Source organism: Strigops habroptila, chromosome 8 (genome assembly GCF_004027225.2).
Source record: "Strigops habroptila isolate Jane chromosome 8, bStrHab1.2.pri, whole genome shotgun sequence".
Classification (NCBI taxonomy): Eukaryota; Metazoa; Chordata; class Aves; order Psittaciformes; family Psittacidae; genus Strigops; species Strigops habroptila.
Window position 1 is genome coordinate 61,859,252 of NC_044284.2, and position 25,196 is coordinate 61,884,447.

At 51.5% G+C, this 25,196-nt stretch overlaps 1 protein-coding gene across 3 annotated transcripts in view; it reads right to left on the reverse strand.

Moving 5' to 3' along the window:
- The window catches only part of GNG12 (G protein subunit gamma 12), a 32,759-nt gene extending 7,826 nt beyond the window's left edge, over positions 1 to 24,933 (reverse strand). The window contains exons 1-3 of one of the 3 annotated variants that reach the window (XM_030494114.1): positions 24,915 to 24,933; positions 8,756 to 8,813; positions 8,043 to 8,142 (exon numbers count right to left, since the gene is read on the reverse strand). The gene's annotated coding sequence lies outside the window, so the exon portion shown is untranslated. Of the gene's footprint in view, positions 1 to 8,042; positions 8,143 to 8,755; positions 8,814 to 16,973; positions 17,062 to 24,914 lie in introns of those variants that run through there. The other 2 variants (XM_030494113.1, XM_030494116.1) reach the window with 2 other exon arrangements.
- Between the last annotated feature and the right edge of the window lie 263 nt (positions 24,934 to 25,196).

Genomic DNA, 25,196 nt, shown 5'->3' on the forward strand with positions numbered 1-25,196 from the left:
TGATGCCTTCCCTCTGAAAGCAATGGGAAACCACCAGATCGAAGGCCTTCCTGGACCTGGGTTTTGTCACTTAATCCCGGTGCTCGCTGAGGCCAAATGGCTGCAGAGTCCAACCAGGACATGTAAATGAGGCTTAACCTGTTTGTAACTCATTCCACTCTCACAGGGAAGAGCTTCTGCCTCAGAGCTCATCTCAGTCTCCCCTCTGGCAGGTTAAAGCCATTCCCCTTGGCCTGTCCCTACAGGCCCTTGTCCAAAGCCCCTCTCCAGGTTTCCTGGAGCCCCTTTAGGCACTGGAGCTGCTCTAAGGTCTCCCCTTCAGGAGCCTTCTCTTCTCCAGGCTGCCCCAGCCCAGCTCTCTCAGCCTGGCTCCAGAGCAGAGCTGCTCCAGCCCTCGCAGCAGCTCCGGGGCCTCCTCTGGCCTTGCTCCAACAGGTCCCAGCAGCAGTTGAGGGAAATGACCCTGCTCCAGATGGACACCGAGTCCACAGGCACCAAGTGGGACACGTGCAAATACAAAACAGCATCTTGGCTATGTGGAACTGAAATGGTAGGAGAGGAATTTAAAAGGAATTTCTCTTGTTTAGGTCATACTCTTATGGAAAAATAACAGAGATGAGACTAGAGGCTACTTTGGGAAATTTGCTGTGCAAAGAATATAGGGAGAAATGAGAAGATCCAACTTTCGAGGGGTTTGATCAGAGTAAAACCACAGGATCAGAGCCCTGTGTTCACCCTGCTCTCCCTCCCATCACCAGCACTGGGGGGACCTGGTCAGAGTCTCTGTGGGGCCCTGGGATTGAGGCACAGGCACCCCACACCCAACAGCTTCACCGTGTGCAGGTATTGCCCAGAAGGACCCACAGAAGAGGGTCAGAGCTGCCAAAGCTTCCCCATACCAAAGAGGCTCATGAAAAATGAGACTTCCAGCCAGGAGCCTCCACCACGCGCTGTTGGAGCTGATAAATGCAGCTGCTGAATTTGATAACAAACTCTGCTGGTGTGTCACAAACCAACTGCGAGTGCTCTAAAGTAATCACTCCTGGAGTAACAAGCTCTTTCCCATGGACACAGAAACATGGATCCACAACAAACTGAGCCCCAAATCCCATTCCAGACCCTGCACTTTTCACTTACTATCTTGGAAAACTATGGTGTGGGAAAAAACCGACCCAAAGCGATTCATTTCTAAAAAGCAATGGGTGCATCTCCAAGAAGTAAGAGTTCAGCATTTGCCGATTCCTCCAAATTTAGCACTTTCCTTTTAAAGACATAAGGTTACAAATCAGTTCCTGTAAAATCAAAGGTTAAACCATTCTCCTCTCACGTTGCTGGGACAAGCCAGGGCTGACTCTGCCCAGCCTTCCCTTCCCCACCTCTAACCCACAGCCCTAACCCTCCTTTTGCTACTGGAGAGGTTGGAGTTTCTCCGCAGTCCCTTCCCATCGGAGAGGGATGACCTGGTTAGGAAAGCTGCAGTGCTCATTTTCCCAGCTCTGTTAATAAATTAATGTTTTAAAAAAAACCCTCCAACAACCCTAACCATAACATTTGAAAATTAAATTGCTGTGTTTCCTCATCTCCAAACAAACACGGGCAGCATTACTTTAATAGTCCTCCTAAGATTACCAAAGCTCTTCTGCAGGGAGATTTACAAACAACTAGGTCATCATCCACTAATACTGTTTTCTCTCTAGGCTCCCGGCAACCCACCCGGCTCACTGAGCTCTGTGGCCATCTCGACCCGTGGGGTTTCTCACAGGGTACATTTGGTTTTAGGCAGCACAAGATCCTGCAGAGCACTCTGCAGATTTCCGTCAGCGGTGGCTGCAGCCCTGCAGAACTTGGGGTTTGTGCTCTTGGAGGCCAGGGCAGGGATTCGGGGATAGGGATGTCTCCAGGGATGTCTCTCAGGAGAGTTAAGCTACTCTCTAAAGAAAAGACCACTCAGCTGTGGAGGGCACAACTCCAGTTCCTAGGAAACAAGCCTTCGTGCTCATTGCTTTTGGCTCAGGGCTGCCCAAAGATACTCTTAGAGGCCAGCTCATCCCACCACTTTCCTCATAGGGATCTCGTGTCCTGCAGCACTCTCAGCCACGACCACTCATTCTCTATTAAACACACCAAAAGCAAAGCTCCAAAAGGTTTTTCAGTTCACCACCAAAGACAAAACATGGCTGGTGTGAGCTCAGGCTGTTCTAGGCAAGAGCTGGCCTGGGGGTCCCCTGTGCCTGCTCCTGCTGGAACATAGAGTGAGTGACAACCCTGTCCAAGAGATAAAGTAGGTCTGCCAGGCCCAGGGTTGGTGACAACAGAGATTCCCCAGCCCAGAGCAGCTGCAGGCATGGCTGCAGCTCTCACTGGGTCTGACTCATGGCCTAAAAAGAGACAATCAGTCCCACCAACACTGTCCTCTGGCCATCGTGCCCAAGGCAAAGCCTTCCTGCAGAAAGGGCTCTGAGGAGGTATCACAGACTGGTTTGGGTTGGAAGGGACCTTAAAGCTCATCCAGTTCCAACCCCTGCCACAGGCAGGGACACCTTCCACTAGAGCAGGTTGCTCCAAGCCTCCCAGCCTGGCTCCAGAGCAGAGCTGCTCCAGCCCTCGCAGCAGCTCCGGGGCCTCCTCTGGCCTCGCTCCAGCAGCTCCACGTCCCTCTTGTGCTGTTGCCCCAGAGCTGGATCAGGACTGCAGGGGGGGTCTCCCCAGAGCGCAGCAGAGGGGCAGGATCCCCTCCCTGACCTGCTGCTTTGATTTTCATCATGCAGCTTTGATGTTCCCCTTCTCAGCACAAGGGGACTGACTACAGGAGCAGAAAGGGGCACTGAGACAGATAGCTGGAAGAACAGTTTCCATTGCAGCAGCCATTAATCCCACCAGAATCTCTTGGCTTGCTGCAAAGGGCCCACATCCAGCCCTCAAAGCATCAGCGCACACACTGCTGTGCACTTGTGGTCACCCTTTCCCCCTTTTTCCCTGTTCATTCCCACCCCTGTTCTGTTTGAAAGTTGTCAGAAGCTACAAGAATGGTTATGGGATGGGGAGGGAGCAAGGCTGCGGGTCCTCTCCAGGTACCGCAGGCCCGAGAGGCACAGCCTGCGCTCTGGAATTAACTGCAGGCAACAAACAAACGGAGCGAATAAGCCAGTGGGAAGGTTTAGCTCATCCGTTAGGGAAAAATACCTTTTTCCGTGGAAAACTGAGGACTTGGTTCAGAAGTGGAGGATGCTCACCAGCCACACTGTGCCAGGGAAAACCACATAAAACTTCCAATGCAATTCATGCAGGCCATTCACCTGTATTTTTTTCCCTTCTTATAACCCGCAGCAACACCTGCAAAGAGGAGGAGCTGCCCCTTTTCCCGAGAAAATCCCTGGTTTTCAAGGCCTTGCCCTATTTCTTTCCATAGGCTTTGGGGAATGAGGTTACCGTGCAGCAAGCGCTCAGAACAGCCTCAGCAGGTACGTGGCTGGGCACTAAACTGGGGCTCCAACAGGGATAATTAAACACCAGTTTATCTTTCCTTACTCTTTAAGATCTAGGACTTCAGAACCACCTGCTGAGTGAACATGTAATTAAATCCCCACTGCTGAAGTACACTGGGAATGGCCCAGCAGCTCTGCCTGGTGAAGAGCTCCCAGTTCACTCCAGTTACGTAAACTGAGCTTAAACAGCAGCTCTGAAATCCAGCTAGCAGGGGAATAAAGGTTCAAAAGAGTACCTTGTCACTATTCCTTTGGAAGTAAAACACCTTTTAAGTTGAATAACTCAAATCTGTAGATCACAGAATCCCAGCCTGGTTTGTGTTGGAAGGGAGCTTAAAGCTCACCCAGTTCCAACCCCCTGCCACGGGCAGGGACACCTTCCACTAGGGCAGGTTGCTCCAAGCCCCTGTGTCCAACCTGGCCTTGAACACTGCCAGGGATGGGGCAGCCACAGCTTCTCTGGGCACCCTGTGCCAGCGCCTCAGCACCCTCACAGGGAACAGCTTCTGCCTCAGAGCTCATCTCAGTCTCCCCTCTGGCAGGTTAAAGCCATTCCCCTTGGCCTGTCCCTACAGGCCCTTGTCCAAAGCCCCTCTCCAGGTTTCCTGGAGCCCCTTTAGGCACTGGAGCTGCTCTAAGGTCTCCCCTTCAGGAGCCTTCTCTTCTCCAGGCTGCCCCAGCCCAGCTCTCTCAGCCTGGCTCCAGAGCAGAGCTGCTCCAGCCCTCGCAGCAGCTCCGGGGCCTCCTCTGGCCTCGCTCCAGCAGCTCCACGTCCCTCTTGTGCTGTTGCCCCAGAGCTGGATCAGGACTGCAGGGGGGGTCTCCCCAGAGCGCAGCAGAGGGGCAGGATCCCCTCCCTGACCTGCTGCTCACGCTCCTTTAGATGCCACCCAGGAATAAAACCCAGGAGCTTACTCCTAGCTCTGAAGTCAGCAATTTATTTTCTGAAAATATAGAGTACATGTGTTGGGCAGGAAGGTGGCATCTCTATGGTTGGTTTTGCTCTGTAAAGCTCCTCCCAAGGCTGAGCTGTGCCATTGCCCAGGGCACCGTGCAGTGAGCTGCCACCCAGGGCTCACTGCCTGTTCCTCAGCAGGGTGACCCCGATCAGGCAGCACTGTGCAGCCCCTCTGTCCCACTCCTGACAGTGTGGGACACCACCTCAGCCCTTACCCTGCAGACTCTCAAAGGCCTGCTTCAGGGGGAACAGGCACTGCAAGAGGCAAGCTCTCCCTTCATCCCAGACTGGGTAACCAGGACACTGTGCATGGGGTGGACAGGCTGGAATGAGCCAGAAGGCAGCGAGGGGAAGAGGAGCTGCAAGCAGCATGGAGAGTGGGGGAGAAGAGTTATGATGGCCCCTGGAAGGGTGTGCAAGGAGGGGATGACGCCAGAGCCCCTCACCATCGCCTGGGCTATTGCCCCACTACTACTACGTGCAGCAGGGCTGTTCTGGTGTGAGGTTCCCTGGTTCTCTGGGTGCTGCGAGTGCTCCTGCACGTGCCCCTTTCCCAAGGCTCCTGTGGGAGCCGGGAAGGCTGACGGCTGGTTGGGACTTGAATGCTGGTTATGGGTTTTACTACAGGGCAGATGTGGCTGCTCAGGAGCGGGTTTGTTACGACTTGCAGAACCCAAAACCTCTCCAAGTGCAAGCCAAGAAGCTTGATGCTGGCATTAAAGGTTGTAGCTGGGTGCAGAAATAGGCAACTCTATTCTGAGGGTGCATCGTAGCAATACCAGCTATGTCAGGGTGCAGAAACACGTGTCCCAAAGTCTCTGTAACTGAGGTATTAAATGGCTTTGGTTTTTAATGTTTAGGTCTGCACTGGAAGCATCAGTTGGAGGAATCTCAAAGTACCTTCAGCCAAACCACCCGCCTCTGTACTGGAGCGGGCCTGGAGGGGAGGCAGCATTCGGAGCCTCAGTGAGCACTGACACATGCTCCCCCTGACCCTGCATGTCCTGGCATGCAGCAGTGCCTTTCCACAGCTGGAACGGGATGCAGGTTCCCAAGCTGGCTGGGAGCTCTCCTCTTCCCTGCGCCAAGGTCGAGCATCCCAGTGCAGGCCCGGCTGCTCCTGCACGGGGCGGTTGGGGATCTCCATGCCCCTTCCCCAACACCATTTTCTCTTCCCCATGCAGGTTTTTTGCTCCTGTGAAGTGACCCACAGGGAGGGTGGGAGATGCACAAGGTCCCTCATAGCAGGAAGTGGGAGAAAGGAGCATCCAGAGGATGCCTAGGCCCACCTGAACCCCAAATTGCTCTTAGGTGATGGGCAACACCCATCATCAACCATACAGATTCAAGGGGCTTGAAGGAGGTGCATCGGGTTGGCAGGACAAAGGATTTTATAAAGGACTTGGGAAGCCAGGATGCATATCCAGCATGGAAAAAGAGAAGAAGGGTTGGTGTGAAGGAAGCACGAGGGTGAGTAGCCCTGATCTGTCAGCCTGCCAGACACAGCCCAGCACACACCGATTCCGGCATGCCTATCACATCCACACCTTCAAAGCAAACACTACAAGAGTTATCCAGGCTGATCTTCCAGAAACGGGCACCCGCTGTCCCAGATGTAACCCTAATTAGAGAGCACTGGAACAAGGAGGGCATGTTCGACACTCCTCCTGCTCCAACCGGTTGCTCTGCTTGCAGAGGGAAGCGGCACCTCCAGCACAACAGCCCTTTTGGAGCTCACCGTCCTCTTGCGCCTGTGCAGGGCGAGCCCATCACGGCAAAGCTGCTCCCCAGCCAGCACCCTGCTCTGGTGATGCAGCCAACCGAGTTCTGCCAGCGGTGGGTGCTCCCAAAGGGAAAGCCCCGGCCCCAGCGCGGTGCTGACACCCCGTGGAAACCACGGCGAGATGCCCGCAGAGACACCGCAGCTGAAATCCCTTCCTTCTGCTGCGCTACTCGATACAATGGAAAACACCATGGCTAGCAGGAAACAGCAGAGCCCTGCCCTCAGCGAGGGAACAGCATGGAGTAGTAAAGTGAAACAGGGATTAGAGAGTCTCTCTGATCATTTCTCGCTTTATGGTACTTACAGAATCAACTAGGTTGGAAAAGATCTTTAAGCTCATCAAGTCCACTCATTCCCCAGCAGTGCCAAGGCCACCACCAACCCATGGCACTGAGGCCTCGGCTACACGGGGTGTGAACACTTGCAGGGACAGTGACTTCAGCACTGCCCTGGGCAGCCTGTTCCAGCACCCCATGAAGGAGAGACGAGGTTGTGTGATACCAGCAAGTGAAGCACTCTGAGACACTCATGCACTCTGCAGTGCTGAGCGCTGTATCCACAATGCAAACTTCCCAGGAAAAACAGCGACTGGGATTGCCCACAACCTCCCCCTGGCTCTGGGGGCTGCGAGCAGCTCCCTCGCCCTCCCCTTGCACAGCCCCAGCCAAGGCCTGGGCAGCTTTCAGCAGCGAGGCTGTGGCTGCAGATGTGGCATTGCAGTGGCCAGGGGAAGGTTTCTGCTCCTGCCTCTGCAGCTACTGCAAACCAGACTGCTCATAGCAGCGGTGACAGTGATGGTCCCTGGCTCCTGGCTCCAGAAGGACTGGGGCTTGGAACTCTAAGGTCCCTTCCAACCCAAACCATGCTATGATTCTGTGACTTGATCTTTAAATAGCCATCAGGCAAGATTTACGATCACAGCACAAATACTTCATAGGCTCTAGAAAGTTTGGGTTTGGTAAAAGAAAACAAGATCCTCCCCAGACAAAACCAACTCCTTTGCATTTTCAAGGATCACGCTATTACCACGCACACAGAAAAGCTGCAGTGTTTGCGGGCAGTGTTATGGAGAAGGACATGGATGCTCTGGGATGCACACCCTGCACAGCACCATAGCTGAAGGCATCAGGGAAACTCGGGAGCCCCAGAAAACTCCACTTCTGGTTTGCACAAAGTCATCTGGTCTTTTATATAGCCTGCACAAACACAGGTCTTACATGTGATGCGAGCTGGAAGAAAATATCAAGCGAGGGTTTTACACATGGGAGGTATAAAAGCAAGCTGAAAGCGGGAGCCCTGCACACGTCAGCTCTGTTCAGCTGCCTCTTGCCTGGATTACAGCACACAGCAGCAGATTAGAGGTTATGAAGGAACACAGGTTCTGCCAGTTCCATCCTGCCAATCAAAACTAGGTTGCAGCTACATTTCGTTTTGGAAGTCAGCCTCCATAGAGGGGATTCTGTCAAACCCAACTCACTTGGTAGGAAACGAGTAGTGGGAAAACCTGCTTTTATCTCCCTCTGCGTTTCTTCTGACTTAACTTTTTGTGTCTTTAGTGCAAATAAAAGCCATGAAAACTGACTTCTAGATCAAGGTTACTTTGAAAAACATCTGAGAGTTATCATTTTTAAAGACATCAGCCTGAAGCCATCAGAACAGCCTGTGCTCCCTAACAAACAGCAGCTTCTCCACAGAAGGTACCTGTTTCTCCCCAGTGAGCACTACCCAGCTAACTCACACCAGAAGAGCCATACACAAAGTGCAAAGAGCCATTTGCAAAGAGACTTTTAGTTGTATCAAAATCAGTTCATCTTACAGCATGTAAAGCAGGAGCCGTCCGTGATTAAAGCACCAGAGTGGGAGTCACAAGATCCAGCTTGGCCTCAGGTTATGTGTCCTTCAGCAAATTCCTCAGTCTGAAAGAGAGATAAAGCAGAGGGTGCTGGTGGGAGATGCTCTGTGAGGAGCTGCTTCTCAGCCCACAGCCACTGAGAGGGTGCAAAGTATTTCACCAGCTTCTGGCTACATGGATTTATGGAAGTACCTATTCTAGCAATGGGGTGAACATAGGAAGACTTTACATTCTAAGATGGTCAAACATTAACACAGCAAATACAGCAATGATGAAGACTTGCCTGATGCCCCTTGCTAACTGCTGTAATAAACAAGGAAAAGCCTAGGTTCTGTGGGAGAAGCATTCTCCTAAAATTAGTAGGGTTTCTGCCTCCTAAAATTCAACATGAGGGTGGTCAGACACCTAAAAATGGATGTGGATGAGTGTCAGCAATAGCACTGCTACTAACGCCTTGGAGAGCAGGCAGCAGCCAGCGCTGCCCCAAGCCACACACACACAGCCTGCTGTGCCTGCCATGGAGCCAGTGCTGTCCTTGAGGCCTTTCCCCTCAAAGCTTCCAAGGATTTTGTGCTTATTCTACTCCAGAATGAAATTAAATCACTGGGGTTTGGGACTTGTCCTGCTCCTTTATGTTTTGCAGGAAAGAAAGGAACAAGTGTGTACGGGAAACTCACCTACATAGGCAGCCTCGCAACCTGTCTGGCGTGCCTTGATTTTATCGGTGCAATGATCCTGAAACAGAGCAAAACAGAAGTTGTGAGTACTTGATAGTGCAGGAAAGCCAAAGCTAAGAGGAGGCAGCACCTGTGGCTTAATTCTAGTCCCCAAAACTACAGTATTTTGAGATTGGCCTCAGTGAAAAATCTACCTCAAACATTTCCTATGGCCAGCTCCCCTATTTCACTTCCTGAGGATATCATGGAATGGTTTGGGTTGGAAGGGGGGACTGTAAGGCTCAGCCAGTTCCAGCCCCCTGCCACAGGCAGGGACACCTTCCACTAGAGCAGGTTGCTCCGAGCCCCGTCCAACCTGGCTGGATCACTGCCAGGGCCCCGAACACTTCCACTGCCCGTTTCTGCTATGAAGATGTGCACAGATACATCCATGGGCAGCCAATTCCCTCTGGCACCTCCTAAACGGGAACTAAGTCAACAAGTTTGTGCATCCTTTCTGCACCTCCTCCTCGCTGCCATGGTGGCTCCTCCTGAAGCCCACGCTCCGAGGCAGAGGTTCCACCCAGACCTACAGCAGGTGAGGTTCAGAGGCAGCATCAGAACAGCTACCGGCTTTCAAACCAGTTGAACTACTCAGGGTAGTAGTTCCACGGAGTGCCAGCATAGCTGCCGCTGAGCATTATGTATTGCTTTGTTCTCTGGAGACTCTTGAGCCTCCGTTGATAGATTCCAGCAGCTGGGTTTAAACCACAGGAGACACAAATCTGAGAGCCCTTGTTTCCTATGGAGACCTTTCAGCTCTGTCCCAGACAAAACCAGGACACACACCCAGAAAAAACCCTGGACTCTCATCAGCCCTAAGGAGTACAAGTTCCTGCACCAGATACTGTTCTCTGCTGCAAGATGGCAAATCCAGAGCATGCAATATTTAACACCCTTCTTAAGTTTTCACTGTATAAAACACTATTTAAAACAAGAACTATGCAACAATGACAATTCAATGAGGGCAGCAATTTTCCAAGAGGGTTGGTCATGACTGAGAGTGGAATTGGGCACCTGAAATGTACAGCTGGGCATCAACCAGTGACTGAAGAACACCTGAAAGATCCCAAGGGTTTATTTGCTTAAAAACATCTATAATACAAACACAAACCAAGCTGTCTGCCTTGATACTATGGGTAAAAGAGAAGGTGATAGAAAACATAAGGTGATAAAAAACATAAGCTCCTGTGATAGCTGGGGGGGACTTTATTGTCAAGTAAAGTTGTCTTTCTTTTTACTCACATTGCTTTGCAGCTGCATGAAGTTTAAGGACAGGCACATTCAGTGCAACACACACAAATACCTGTTTCAGGTTCTAAATCCAGCAATTAATAACCTAACGCTGACTGGTAATTGCTATGTTAACCTTTCCTGTCATTTATAACAGCTTTAGATAGTTTTGTGTCCCTGGAGAGACACCCACTGTCAAATACAGTGCAGAACACGGATTAACTGCACAGGGTATTTACTATCCTGGCAGAGCTGTTGGGACACAGATAACTCATTAACGAGGGCACAGCAGGATCCAGGATTGCCACTGACACCTCTTGGAAGGAAACCAAGCATCATTTGCCAGGGGAGAGCTGGCTGCGAGCCCTGGCACCGCTCAGCAACAGGCCCAGTAACACAATGAGCCCCGAGATTCACCAGCCCCGGTACGCGCGAAATGCGGAGCTGGTTCCCGGCACAGCAGATTCCCAAGGGATGGTCCTTAACAAGGCAGAGAGGTGGAAATTTCCCCCTGATAAATCACACGCCATTTCTCGGGATGGAAACAGCGTCACAATTTTAATAGCAGCTGCTAAAGTCATTGTGTGGAGCAGGGAAATAAATTGCATTGGAAAAGAGACTGTGTCACTGCAGCCAGGCCTTGTCCCAGTGCCAAGTTGTGCTTTCCACATACAGGAACACAAATAAACGCAGCCCAGAACCCGCTTTACACAGATGTGACAGCTGTGCTGTGCAAAACATGAGTTCTAATGGGAAAACTTCTGCTTTACTGATCTTTGCTTCTCCCTCCAGTCACATCCCTGAAAATTGTTAAGAAACAGCAAGAACAACGTTAATCTTTTGACTTCTGGCTCCTGATGGAGTCAAAACACAGAATCAGACAGAATATTTGGGTTAGGAAGAGACCTTCGAAGGTCATCTAGTCCTACCCCATCTGTACAAGCATCTAACAAATAAATACAGCTCATAGGGGCCACTTTCACCCTGGAGCCATAAGGACTCAATATTCCTGCCTAATCCAAGCTCCTATCAGATTAGTCATAAAACCCACAAAGCCAACGTTACAAGGATAGTTTGAGGCTGGTGTCATGCACTCCCTCTGTGCTGCAGAGCTGGGGTGTAAGTGTGCAGAGGTCAACACATCCTTGGGAAGGAATAAATCAGGGAAGGGCACATGGGACAGAAGAGATGAGGGAATGCCACTGCCAAATGGGTCTGAGACAGCATCCCGAGCCTAGGCCCTCCTGCACCGTGGGCCCTGGCAGCCAGCTCCAGCTGCAGCATCCCTGTTTGCAGGATGAATCCCTTGCAAGTTTTACACTAAGGCAAACCAAATTCAGCTGGGAAGATGATGGTCCATCTCCCAAAACTGTCAGTGACACTTTGTGCTTATCCCAGTTCCGAGCTTTGACCAAAAAGCCTGACTTTTTGGGGAGTGGAAAATGTGTTTTGGGATCTACTCAAACTTATTCACAGCAACGAACAACAAAACAGTATTCAATACCTAAAGGGGCTCCAAGAAACCTGGAGAGGGGCTTTGGACAAAGGCCTGTAGGGACAGGCCAAGGGGAATGGCTTTAACCTGCCAGAGGGGAGATTGAGATGAGCTCTGAGGCAGAAGCTCTTCCCTGTGAGGGTGCTGAGGCGCTGGCACAGGGTGCCCAGAGAAGCTGTGGCTGCCCCATCCCTGGCAGTGTTCAAGGCCAGGTTGGACACAGGGGCTTGGAGCAACCTGCTCTAGTGGAAGGTGTCCCTGCCCGTGGCAGGGGGTTGGGACTGGATGAGCTTTAAAGGCCCTTCCAACCCAAACCAGGCTGGGATTCTGTGATTTTACTTACAAAGAGCACCAGCATTGTTAGGGCAGTGACCCTGGTGGCTTAACGCTCCAGACGGCTGCAGAGCCTCACAGCCTTGGTTGGAGAACATAACAACCCGTCGAAGCACAAAGAGTTCTTACAAGATGATGATGATGCAGGAAAACAAGACTGGCTGAAAGATCAAGGCTTTTTGTTAACAAAAATAACTCCCTTCCACTTAATCTCTCAGAAGTGAGACTTTGTTGCTTCACTTGCTTAACATCCTCCTTCTTCAAACCAACAGACCCTTCTCCCAGTGAATGAAGTTGGAGATGCTTTTGGAATTGTGTTGTTTCAGACACAGAAAGCTGTTTTCAGCCTCCTGGGCTTTTCCAGGACTGTCACACGAGTTCAGATCCCTGTTTCACACTGGTTTACATTCCCCTCGAGTACTTCCTACAACAGCACAGCTTTCCAGAGAGGACAACTTCTTGCCATGGTGTTTAAGAAGGACAACTGATGAGAGAAATCAGCAAGGGGGAGGAGGATCATTAACAGAAGATTTTGAAAACACATGTAAAGCTGCCCCATACTGCAGCATGAATCCTTTACAAGAACTTTGTTTTCCTAACACAAACTCTAATGAACAGCCCTGGGACTGAATTTCTTTCATGTCACTGTGATATGGCAGCAGGCAAGAAATAGTGTAAATGCCTTTGGTATCTGCTGGAGTTTGGTTTTAAAAACAGAAAGGAAATTCTCCATTGGAAGTACTCTGGCTGTTCAGCAGGATGATTAATGACATGGCAAAGAACCCTCTTCTCTTTTATTAACTGAAAAGGTATACACGGATACACTGAGTTCAAACTGCACCAGTCACTGCGAAGATTGAAGCCCAAAGACGTAACACCAGAGACCAGGAATCTAAACATATCCATTAGGACAGACAGCTCAGGAAAGGCCCCTCCAGAGACAGACTTCCTACATGACAACCAATTTTAAATGAAAACTTAAATCTATAAACAGTTAGAATGCCTGTTTCTGTCAAATAAACCATCTCTGCTGCAGGGCCACCTTTACATCCTTCCACAGCAATCGAGTCCCCGCTTGCAGCTCTTCCCAACCCTTCCTGCTCCGCAAGCCAGACCCACAGCACAGCTTTCATAACCATAGGGGTTTCTCCTGGTTCTCAGCCCATGCTTTTCCCTTTCCAATGATACTGGAGCTCAGGCTCAGGGGAGACCTTACAATAGTCTTCCAATACCTAAAGGGGGTGACAAGAGACCTGGAGAGGGGCTTTGGACAAGGAATGGAGGGACAGGCCAAGGGGAATGGCTTTAACCTGCCAGAGGGGAGATTGAGATGAGCTCTGAGGCAGAAGCTCTTCCCTGTGAGGGTGCTGAGGCGCTGGCACAGGGTGCCCAGAGAAGCTGTGGCTGCCCCATCCCTGGCAGTGTTCAAGGCCAGGTTGGACACAGGGGCTTGCAGCAACCTGCTCTAGTGGAAGGTGCCCCTGCCCGTGGCAGGGAGTTGGAGCTGGATGGGCTTTAAGGGCCCTTCCAACCCAAACCAGACTGGGATTCTATGATTCTATATCCACCAGTCCCTCATGAGATGATCCCACACCTCCTCTTATGCTTCCCACTACAAGGGTGGCGCTGGGTCCCCTGGCATCATCGTATCATGATGGAAACTGGGAAGGGGTTTTTCTTGCTCTCCTCAACTTAAAGCACCAGAAGACCTTTTCTCTTCCCCATGGTTAATCCTACACCCCCACTATGAATGATACAGCAAGCCGGGTCCCTGCTTTGAGCTGAGCTGACTAAACAAGAGGAGATGACCCCACGCTGATGCTCAAGCCCCAGTGATCCCACAGGAGCCAACATGGTACCAGCCCTCGTGCGTGGGCTCGGGATCTGTGGCATCCCAGAGGCTGCATCCCACAGCCATCAGCTGCTGCAGAACAAACAACCCTTCCAACACACTTGGTTTCTTGTTTTACTCTGCAGCCCCATCACATGCCAAGACGCTGATACGGATACAGGAAGCTGAGTATAAACACATTGCCTGTTTGACCAAATACTTGAAGGAACATGACTAAAAATACACAGTCAGTGGTGTCTCTGAGCATCACAAGCTGTGAACCCACTCCAACACCAGCAGGGCCCCCAGGCACCAAAGAGCTCACAGAAGTGGGGTACACCATACCCCAGGTCTCCGGTTTAAGGACCTCCTCATCCCCACGGACACCCGGCTGGAAGGGCTGAGCTGCTCTGCAGTGTTGAGCTCTACGTCACAGTGAATGGGAATGAAAGCTGGATCCCCCCCACGCTGCCTCTCTGGGGCATGGATGTACCCCCATTGTGCTCCCACCTCCCCTGGGCACCCCCACCTCCAAAAAACCCCATAGAGAATCCTAACTCAGTCACTGTGAGGACTTCTGTCACTCCTCTGCTCTTCTGCTCCTCTCATTAATCCGTGCAAAATACAGAGTGAAAACTTTTTGCTCACACCATTAGGATTTCCTCTCCTCCCTCCCTTCTGCCTTACTCGATAGGTTATTGCTCAGAGCAGGAGATGTGATTTGAGGAGAGACCACAACGCTGAACACAGGGGGCACACTCAGGTTCTGAAACTCCAGGTTCCCTCTAGTTCTGAAGCTGGACAGCGAGGTCTAGTTGTGCAATATTGCAAAATTCAGAAAATAGCTGCACGATTCCAGCAGTGATTAATGTGGAGCAAATCCCTAGAGTCCCCAAACATCTGCAGCTTCCATTTCCCAAGAAACAACGAGTCCACGACCTCTTTCAGGATCTGGGGAACTTGCTTTCTGCTTCCATTACAGCTAATGCAAAGTTTCCCTGCTGATTCCTACCTCTGCACAAGGGCTTTTCTGCGCTAGAAGACACGACCCATGAGCCCTGCCCACTCCTGTAGCTTTTTGTAAGCTCAGATGAACTTGCAGCAATACAATCCTCCTGGGAATGCTGCTCCATAGCTCAGCCAAGGCTGTGGTGGTGTTTCCCATGCACACTGCTTGGGAAGTACTCCTCTCCATCCCCATGGAGCCAGCTCCTGCAGTAATCTGTGCTCTGGCACTGGGGACAAAGTGAAAGGGCCGAGGGTGAGGATTTAGGGGGCTGTGCCATGAACTTCTGGAGCAATTTGAATTGCATTTTGCAACAGAGCCTCATCAAAGGGTGATGCATTGGGGATTGGGAAGCTTTGGGAAGGAAGCACATTCCCACACCGCAGAGCTGTCGTGTTTAGCATCTTCTACAACAGACTCAGCGTTCCAGCAGGGAACTCCATCTCTCCAGCACTTGCAGGGATCATGGAGCCATCACCACGCTGCTGCCTGCATCCCAGACCTTGCTGTAGAGAACCTCTCATGAGCCTGGCTCGAATGTACCGAGTCTTTTGGGAACAGAGCTTGAAAAATTAAGAACTTAACAGTATTCATTTTAAAAGTTACTATATACAGAGAAACATGTATTTGAAGCAAAAGAAGCATCTGAAGCCTTCAGCACAACTCAATACTTGCATTAAGTATAATGCCAGCAAGATCAGAGCTGGTGGCAGTGGTTCTGCTGTTTGGAAACCCTTAGAAGCTTCTCCAAACATCAGGAGAGCTTCAGCTCTAAATGGTGTTTGTCCCCTCACCCCACTGAGTACCAAAGCAGCCCTAGACCCCATCCACTGCTCTCCTCCAGACTTTATTTGCTGCTCTAGTGCTTGATTAAAGATACCCTGCATGAGTGCAACGGGCTCAACACGAGGATGAAATATGGGATTGAGAAGTCATTAACTGCATCCTAATCCCTCAATCCCATTTAGTGGCACTGGAGTAGCATAAATCACTACTGCTGTCCGGCGCTCGCTACTTACTCACTGAATTTCATTTCTAAACCAATTTACAACCAAGATAAATGCAAACCAGTAACTTGTCACTGATGCCATTAGCTCCAAGTCCATAAAAATGCCAGCTAATGGGCTGATAAATTCCTGGGAATTCAATTTGATACACTGTACTAATCAAATTGTTTCCTTGATCGTCAGAACTAACGAGGCACAGCTTCCTACATGCCCAGCCTGGCTTCCTGAGCCCTCCCCGGCCTGGGGATAACCCCTGCGTCCATCTCCATCATTTTGCTGTGACAAAACCTCCCTCCGGGTTGGAGCCACACATCAACGTGGGTCTTGTTTCCCTTCCTCAAGCAGTGATGAGACCCCAGTGTCCCCCACACAGACCTGCAGTGGGTCAGTGCTAGCAAGGGGAGATGGAGATGGATGGAGCAGCCCGGTGTGGGTCCTTCTTCCCAACAGCACTGCGCTAAGAACACAAAATACACCCCAAATCCTTCTTTTTTTTGGGGGGGGGAAAGAGTAAAGGATTTAAGCTTGGAAAAGAATATTGCAATTTGAAAGTGATTAAAGTGAACTTATTGCAGCAACAGGGTGTGTGATCCCAGCCCCGACACGAAACCTCCCCGAATAATGACGCTCACCACTAATTAAACTGCTTCCCACACTCATCCCACAGCTCCTCGCACATGGGAAAGCGACCTCCGCCAGCCAGAGCCGCCAGGACCACGGGAAGCCCGCGGCCTGGAAGGGTGGGAATGTTGAAGCACTGGGAATGTTAGAACACTGGGAATGTTAAAGCACCAGGAATGTTAAAACACAAACTTTAAGTGATTTATCCAAAGGCTGCGGCTCTGCACTTTGTGTTCCCGGCCCCGTGTATCCATCCCATTGGATAGAGCGGGAATGCCGCTTGCTGCTGCACAGACCATTCCTCAAGGGAAAGGTTTATTTAACTGTTGTTTTTAAGGAATTAAGCACATTTTGTCCCCTTTCCGGAGCCGCGCACAACTTCTTGAACCACAGCGAAGCTCCGCACTGAGCCTCTTCCCTCAACTTCTCCTCAGGAAAACCGAGAAATGAAACAAAAAACACCACAAAATAACCCAAAAATACCCCAGAAATGCCCAGGCCCCGCCGGGCCCAGCAACGCCCGCGGCCCAACCCGGGGAGGGGCAGCGAAGAGCGAGGCCTCCCGCCGCCCCATAGAGGACCGAGCGGCCTGCCCGCGCCACAGAGCCCCCGGCCCGGGGCCCGCTTCCCGCCCAGGCCCGGCCCCAACTCACCGCCCGCAGCCGCCGTCCTCCGCCCGCAGCGCGTCTCCACGGGCGACCGGAGACGGAGGCTTGGCCCCGCCCACCGACAGTGCTAGCCCCGCCCACCGACACCGCTAGCCCCGCCCATCTCCGCGCAAGGCCCCGCCCCGCCGGTGGGCGGGGCGGGGCCTTGCGCGGAGATGGGCGGGGCCAGCCGAGTGGGCGGGGCTACGCGTCTCCCTTTGGAGGCGCTTCCCATGACCCGGCTTGAGCCCCCCATGTGCTGCGCTCTGGGGAGACCCCCCCTGCAGTCCTGATCCAGCTCTGGGGCAACAGCACAAGAGGGACGTGGAGCTGCTGGAGCGAGGCCAGAGGAGGCCCCGGAGCTGCTGCGAGGGCTGGAGCAGCTCTGCTCTGGAGCCAGGCTGAGAGAGCTGGGCTGGGGCAGCCTGGAGAAGAGAAGGCTCCTGAAGGGGAGACCTTAGAGCAGCTCCAGGGCCTAAAGGGGCTCCAGGAAACCTGGAGAGGGGCTTTGGACAAGGGCCTGGAGGGACAGGCCAAGGGGAATGGCTTTAACCTGCCAGAGCGGAGACTGAGATGAGCTCTGAGGCAGAAGCTCTTCCCTGTGAGGGTGCTGAGGCGCTGGCACAGGGTGCCCAGAGAAGCTGTGGCTGCCCCATCCCTGGCAGTGTTCAAGGCCAGGTTGGACACAGGGGCTTGGAGCAACCTGCTCTAGTGGAAGGTGTCCCTGCCCGTGGCAGGGGGCTGGAACTGGAGGAGCTTTAAGCTCCCTTCCAAACCATTCTAGGATTCCCAAACCCCATCACCCACCAAGTCCCATAGAGACCTGCAGGTGACTGATGTGCAAAGTGCCTCTTCCAGATCCACAGGAGATTGCACAACCAAATCCAGTCTCTCCTGCTCCAAAGGCTGGATTCAGACCTGCCAATGCTGTTTCTGAAGGGAATGCGATGGGAGCAGTGTGTGTCCCGGGGCATGGCGCACACCCAGCCTGCAGGCTGTGAGGGCAGAGCATCCCAGGTGCCGGACCAGGACCACCCCTGTGCCCCCGCACCAGGGATGAGCTGGGCATTCTACAGGATTTGCCGGAGCATGGGGAGGAGCAGGCGTGGCCTCTGCAAAGACTCGTCTGCTGCCCGGACAGGCCTGACGTGCCTCTGCTTGTGGGGCCGAGTGCTTCGATGCTGTGAATTGCTCAGGAATACATTTGTCTTTGGAGCAGAAGAGGGCATTGATTAATGCTTAAATACCTGTGGCTGCCTGAGAGCCTGCAGGAGCACTCCTTAGAGCAGGTTAAGTTTGGTCTCGGTCTTGGTTTTATGCCAGATCCATGCTATTAAACTCCAGGAGGACACAGGGACATTTGGAGTTAGGCATTAGGAAGCTCTTCCCTGTGAGGGTGCTGAGGCGCTGGCACAGGGTGCCCAGAGAAGCTGTGGCTGCCCCATCCCTGGCAGTGTTCAAGGCCAGGTTGGACACAGGGGCTTGGAGCAACCTGCTCTAGTGGAAGGTGTCCCTGCCCGTGGCAGGGGTTGGAGCTGGATGAGCTTTAAGCTCCTTTCCAACACAAACCAGGCTGGGATTCTGGTTTGCTACTTTTCATGGATCTTCTCCTGCATTACAGCTGGTAACACTTCAGAGCTGTGAAGTTTTGGATGCTCAGAAGGACACTGTCATGTGTTATGGCCCAGCGCCAAATGAAAACCAAACCCAAAACCCTTAGGAAAACTGTGAAAAGAGAACGAATTCCTCGTAATTCCTATTTAAAGAGCTGCCAGTTTCCCAAGCATCGCAGCCAGGCAGGCCCCGGGAAGCGATGCCCTCTCGTGGGGTAAAGCAGCAGCTACACACTAATTCAGTTCTAATCATGAGCTTCATTAATTAACCAGGGTGTGTCTTCATAGCACTGGCCTATGTACTGGGCACACCGGGTGCACTGGAGCACACTGGGAGGGCACTGGAACATGCACTGGCCATGTTGTTTGTCAAAAGTCCTCCCTGGAATGAGTTCTTCAGATCTGCAGTGACACAAGCACAGTTTTTCCTTTCTTCTCCAGACACAAATATATATATATATATATAAAAATGTTAATTATTATTATTATTATTAGCATGTATTTGAAGACTGTATTAAGCCTAGATCAGAGCATCCACACTACTGAAGAGTCTTTGCTTTACGACCCTACCTGCTTCCTACCAACCAGAAGGACCTGGAGAGATATGGGGAGATGAAAGAGCTTTCCCAAGGACACAACAGAGCAGTGACCAGAACTGGCTCGACTAAAACCATGGAAAATCTTCTCTGCTCCCCCTCAGCCCATCGTCCTGCTGTCTTCACCTCACTGTGAGGAAGGTGACACAAAGCAACTGTTTGGTTTCACAGCTTGCTTTTCACACATCTTCCACCTGTATTTCAACCTTGGCTATTGCAAAATCAGTTTTGTTATTTGATTCTTTGATTTAGCTGCTCTTAATCCCACAGCACAGCGTGAGCATTGCTGTGAATGAGAGGTGTTAGCAGCAGCCCACGCCTGTGGGATTTGGAGGGGTACTCAGGGTGCAATCCCATCCACTGCCATCATTTATCTTTGCTGGACTCTCATAATTTCCTGTGTAATGAGGTTTAGAGTTCAGCCAAGGGACACACTGCAGTAATATAAACCTGGAAGACAAGAGATCTGCTCTCAGCATGCACTTTGGCCATATCTCTTCAGCATTTAACACTGCTGCTCCATTCTGCCTCAGATGCTCTATAGCCCATCCCAGGGCTGGCAGAGGACGTGCTGCAGCTCTAATGCATCACCAGCCAGGCATCACCTGCATCCTGCCCCAGTGAGGTGGGGTGGGCTTCGCTGAATGAGCAATGAGTGTGTATCTCCCAAATAATCCAGTTCCAGGGGTGAGGATATCACTTTTTCCATGCCGGGGAATGAGACACAGCAACTAATGCAGCAGAGAGGCAGCAGAGCTCAAAAACATAGAATCTTATAACCATGGAATGGTTTGTGTTGGAAGGGAGCTTAAAGCTCATCCAGTTCCAACCCCCTGCCATGGGCAGGGACACCTTCCACTAGAGCAGGTTGCTCCAAGCCCCTGTGTCCAACCTGGCCTTGAACACTGCCAGATTTATAGTTACCAAAAGGTACTTTACAAACAAACCAGATGTGCACAGCCAGCAGTCAAGAAGGGTTTTCTCTAGAGCAGAGGAATAATCAAATTCCACATAGAGATGCAGGGAAGGAGAACCGGAGGTGCAGGAGACAGCACGGTGTCATTTACAGGGCAGCCATCCCTCCATGCAGGGCTTGGAACCAGCACTGTGGCCACGGTCCCTGGCCAGGGGGTTCAGCCCACGGGGAGGGGGCACCAGCACCTCTGATGCTGGTGGAAAAGGGCCAGAGAGGTCCCCCAGTGCCTTGAGGCAGCAGAAAAAGGATAAAGGGGTGAGAGCTACTGGCTCCAACCATCAGCAGAAAGGAAACCAGAGCCCAGCACCCTGGCTTGGCTCCCTCTGCTTGCCCACCCATGTGCCAAGGAGCCAGCCCCAGCAATATGGTCTGACCCTCCCCCAGATGGTTATTTTGCCTTCTATTTGTCATGCATTTCTTTCACAAGTGAAGGGTATCTCATTTAAATCCCCATCACTGGGCTGATGGATGCAGCCTTCCCTGGCAAAGGCTGCCCAAGAGGAGCACGTGTGATAAGTGACCCTGTCCTGTAAGAGAACCGCACTGGTTTATGCTGTGTGTGTTACAAGAGCAACTGGCACCACACCAGAGACTGAGAACATGCGACGGCCCAAAGTTGCCTGACAGGGCTGTAACCTTCCCATGCTCCGTGTAACAGAAATGCTCCAGTGATTCAATAGCAGCATCACATGTAAAGACAGTGCAGAGCTGAGGTTTCCCCTGGCATTCACAATTTGATAGAACAGCTGAATACATTTCAAACTGCACAGCCTTTAAGGGTGTATTTCACACAGACACACTGCAGAGATGGCTCTGGGCTGGCTGCTTCTTTCCCCATTCCACGGGCTGAATCCAGGAGGAATCACAACCCTGCCCAGGCTCCTGCTGGATACCCCCGGGCAGGGCTGTGCCAGGCAGCACCCTGGGCCGTGCTAAGGCAGCTTTGAGCAGTAATAAATGCAACAAAACACATTAAACACCAAATACCCTTCTGTTGGGCATGACTCACGTTACGGACAAACACCAGCCACGCTTCAGCATCCTCTTTCCTCTGTGTAAAGGCTATTTTATCACCTAAAAAAGAACCCAACAAATCCAACCCCTGCGGGAAAGAGTAATTTCTTACAATCAATAGAAATATTTTCCACTTTTGAGCCACATCCTGACTAATCTTCCCAGATAATCAAGAAATGAGCCAATCTCCCCGTTCCAGCTTGGCCAGATGGTGAAGCATCTGACAGCAGAAATAGCTGACACAATTTGAGCACAAACATCCCCTTGTTTATTCATTTTCTTTCCCTTTCCTTTTTGTGGGCTTTACTTCACAGCAATGACACGTCAGGACTGCACAGGGAGAGACCTACGTCTTGCAGCTCCAGTGTGCTGCTCCTCGCAGGTGGAGGGAGGATATTCGGCAACTCCTTCACATCCATATTAATCTCAGCAGGTCTGTATGGTCCTGGATAGGGCTGAGCATTTTCCAGAGGTAGGTTTTATCTGCTGGATGGGCTCTGCTCCATCTCCTGCCCGCCTGGGATGCTCCAAGGCAGAGGCAGCAGTGATGCAGCCAAGAGCCATGTGCTCCACAGCAGCAGGATGTGGGCAGCCAGCACCAGCTGAAGAAGCCTTTATATCGCTCGCTTCTCAGACAAGAGACTTTGGTCTTGGTCCAGGGACTCCACCTGACAGATGGATTTTTCCCTCCAAAGAGGGATTTTCGCTGCCTGGGTGGGAGCTGCTTGTCCCTCGCCGACCGGGAGCATGCGGGCAGCCTGAGGCAGATAATGGGATGCAGGGGTTCATAGACTCACAGAATCCCAGCTTGGTTTGGGTCATCCAGTTCCAACCCCTGCCATGGGCAGGGACACCTTCCACTAGAGCAGGTTGCTCCAAGCCCCTGTGTCCAACCTGGCCTTGAACACTGCCAGGGATGGGGCAGCCACAGCTTCTCTGGGAAAAGTCTGTGCCAGCGCCTCAGCACCCTCACAGGGAAGAGCTTCTGCCTCAGAGCTCATCTCAGTCTCCCCTCTGGCAGGTTAAAGCCATTCCCCTTGGCCTGTCCCTACAGGCCCTTGCCCAAAGCCCCTCTCCAGGTTTCCTGGAGCCCCTTTAGGCACTGGAGCTGCTCTAAGGTCTCCCCTTCAGGAGCCTTCTCTTCTCCAGGCTGCCCCAGCCCAGCTCTTTCAGCCTGGCTCCAGAGCAGAGCTGCTCCAGCCCTCGCAGCAGCTCCGGGGCCTCCTCTGGGTTGGAGGAAACCATGTAGGAACAAAGCAAAAACCACAATGTAGGAGAGAAGAGTCTTCACATCTCCATCCTGAGATATTTTTAGCTGAAAGGCACAAATGCATCACTGAGATATAAAAAGAAAGCTCCCACTGCTCCCCGTGATGAAGACTTCGGTGCGGTGCTCTGCCTGCTGCCCACCCCAGTCAGACACTCACTCACCCTACAGTGGGATGGGAGCAGGGACTCTCAGGGGGGTGGAAAGGAACCCAGTTAGGAAAGGAACAGCCTGTGCTCACCTGCCTGCCCACACGGCATGATAGCACAGCTCTCTGTACGGGGGCAGGCAATCCTCGTGGTGTGGGAAGAGCAATAGACACCTTGCATTTACACACAGGCACAATGCAGCATATGTGGATAAGCTTTTCAGCTTGGAATAAAACAGTAGAATTACACAGAAAAAATCTGTCAGATATAACCGATTTCCTCTTACCGTTGCCTGGTTGGAAAAACAGGATGGGTTTGTAAAAGGGGAGGCCTCATCAAGACACATCTGTGCCCATGCTGTCGTTCTGGGTAAAAAGGACCAACCTTTTCTGTTCTCCAAGGGGAGAAACAGGCTTTGATTTCTGCTGGCCAGCTCTCACCATCAGGCTGTGCTGTCGAGGATGTGATCACACCATGGTGCGGTGTCACACCACTGCATATCCTGCACATGTCCTATCCCCTCTACCATGTCAAATGGGCTACAGGAGGTACCGGGGCACCTACAGCTTCTGCTGCAGGCTCAGCCCCAGGAGACACGGGCTGGGTAAATCCCAGCCTGGTTTGTGGTGGAAGAGAGCTTAAAGCTCACCCAGTTCCAACCCCCTGCCACGGCAGGGACACCTTCCACTAGAGCAGGTTGCCCCAAGCCCCTGTGTCTAACCTGGCCTTGATTTGCTGCTCTTTGTTCTTTTCAGGTTTCCAGCAAGCCTGAAAATGAGAGGGAGATTGTGTTTTCCTGGTTTAGCATGGAACCAGAGCCTTCCAACCCAACCATCCCTACATGCTCTGCAACCCTTCTGTTGCCCTCCGTCCTTAGCTGGTAGAAAGGATGCACATGGGGGGCCCACCGTGGCCCAGCGCTTCTCAGCAGCTCGTGCTGAGAACTAGATGAAGTCAGATAGGATTGGAACTGGACGATCTTTAAGGTCCCTTCCAACACAAACCACTTTATGATTCTGTGAAATCAGACCAGATGAAGCAGCTCAAGCCAGACCCTACGCCTGCTGCTGTGCCCAGCTGTGCCAGCAAGGCTCCCATGGGCCATGGGACACTGTGACCTCCTGCAGAAGAGAAGCAACCATGCCAAGGCAGTGCTGGCGCTGGATCTCTCCATCCTTTCTCTGCTCTTCCTGTCCTTTCCCATTATTAGATGTCTGCTCAAAGGGGAGGGCAAAAGGAAACAATTAGGGGCAGCAGCGCCAGCCTGACATGCAGCAATATCCATTAAGTGGGAGGCTGCTCTGCTGCCATTAGCTTTGAGCCGCCTTTAGCATTTTCATTAGCTCTGGGATGCTTTTGATGTACTTAATTTACGCCACAGAAACCGTAGATGATGGCAGCCGATGATTAAGATGTGCTTTCGCTCTTGTAGAGTGCGCCGAGTACCTTGTAGCTACAGACCATGCATATCAAGAGATATGGCTTATTATTCAGAGCTGTTACATTAATCATGTGCCTGCTTTGCTCTGGGAAGAGGAATTAGAATATAGCAATATTCTGTCTGCTTGTTTTTAAAATACATGTGTGGGTGGACACTGCAGCTACTGCTCACATCTCTCTCTTCCAAGTGGCAGCATTGCTGTTTGTGATTCTCCTCCCTGGTATTTTCTCCTGACACTCATTTGGTTGGCCAGAGCCAGGAAGGAAGCTGCCTCCAGCCAGTCGATGAGTGCTGCATGGAAATAATAAATAGTGCTAATTGAGGAACGTTTGAATTTCAGGGCTGCAGAGAGGAAACCTTGGAACAGCTTTAAAATGAACAGTGCTGTAGTATTTTTCCTCCAGCAAAGAGACAGAAAGCCCCTCAGGGCTATTATCTTTGCCCATTAAAATACGATTTGACACCTTCTCGTCTGAATATTGCTGATCAAGTTCTCATAAATGCATTGCAATGCTGCTTCTGAGCATTAATTTAAGAGCTCTACAGTAGCAGGAAGCAAGGAACTGTTTCTTAAGAGCAAAAGTTGAGTCAAGCTTTAAAGCAAGCTTGAGATGCTGAAACACGGATCTAAGGAAACCTGTGTTAAGGCTCCACTCTGTCCTTGTTGCTTCCAACTTAAAGCAGCTGCTTGGTGGAGAAACTGAATGGCAGGGTTACATTGCTGCTGGGAATACATACCTAGCTGGTCAAAGCTAGGAACTGCCAGTCCTCACCAAGGCCTGAGAGAGAAGGGAAGTGTGCCTGCAGTGCCTCAGCCCGCACCCAGCTACCAACACATCTCACAATTCACTCAGGAGGTTGCACAGAGAATTTTTAGTCAACTGTGTTCACCTCGTGATCCTGGAAAGACGTTCTGGAGGCATCAACAGCAACCCAACAGGTTGTGTCAGTGTCTTCTGTGACCCTGTCTCCTCACATCTGAACTCGTGAAGAACATTGCAGAAAAACAGCGAGTTCTGGGATTGAATGAAGGGGAGGAAAAAAGAGACAAACAATGTAAGGTGAGAACTAGCGAGTTACCATTCTGCATGCCACATATGAACAGAGTGTCAAGGATGTCTCCAAGCTGAGGAGTTTACAGGATGCATAAATAGCTCCATAAAAACCATGTTG